The sequence below is a fragment of the Aptenodytes forsteri genome, unplaced genomic scaffold (assembly GCF_000699145.1).
Source record: "Aptenodytes forsteri isolate BGI_AS27 unplaced genomic scaffold, ASM69914v1 Scaffold292, whole genome shotgun sequence".
Lineage (NCBI taxonomy): Eukaryota > Metazoa > Chordata > Aves > Sphenisciformes > Spheniscidae > Aptenodytes > Aptenodytes forsteri.
The window spans coordinates 481753-482583 of record NW_008795435.1 but is presented as its reverse complement, the minus strand read 5'-3'; positions in this window follow the sequence as shown (position 1 = coordinate 482583).

Here is an 831-nt window from a genome sequence, read left to right as displayed (position 1 = left end):
GGCTGGCTGAGTTTTTGTTTATTTGTTAGTTTTTAACACGCCTACAAAACTCACCCGGCATACCTTTTCTTTCTGTGCCCCAAAGCCGTTTCAGGGGTGTTACAAATAATCAGCATCCCTTGCTGCAAACGGATAATTTTTCTCTATTCTAAAATGAGAAGAGAAAAAAAAAGAAGTCAAGAAAGCAAAGCACAACCGGCCTAACCCAGTAGCTACGGGTGTTACAGTGCTGTGCATTTTGCTTATATAATTATCACATCTGCCTTGTTCTTGTAAGCTGCTCGTATCAGAATACAAGGAGTTTTTATAGCTTGTGCTTGCTGTTGGGCTCTTTTTTTACCCCAGATTGGAACGGCAGCGCACAGCTGTCATTCTCCATCCAGTAATTTCATTTCATCTGTCCAATATTGCCAGGAATCTTTTTGTAGGGGAAAAAATCTTGTCTCTTTTTGAAGATTCCAGATGAAGCCCAGAATTTCTATAAACTCCCCTTTCCCAGAAAATGGAAAGCATTGTGCTGGTGTTTTTCCAACACCATGCAACAACAACCCAAAAGGGTTAAACCCACTTCCTACTTGTCCTTTATAAATGGATGGTATGTCATCCTGGCAGGTCATTACAACATGAAAATTATAGCAAATCACTGCTTTCATCTGATATTGATAGGAGGTAGATTAATCTGGATAGGATACAGATAGATACAGCTGAAGCTGCCAGTATATCAAAAGATACATTTCAGAGAGGGTTATGTTTAGGTCCATTGTCTTATCCACCTGCGTTAATTTTGAGGCTCGTGATTTCCCTACTAGTTTGTTTTAGCAAGTTAATACA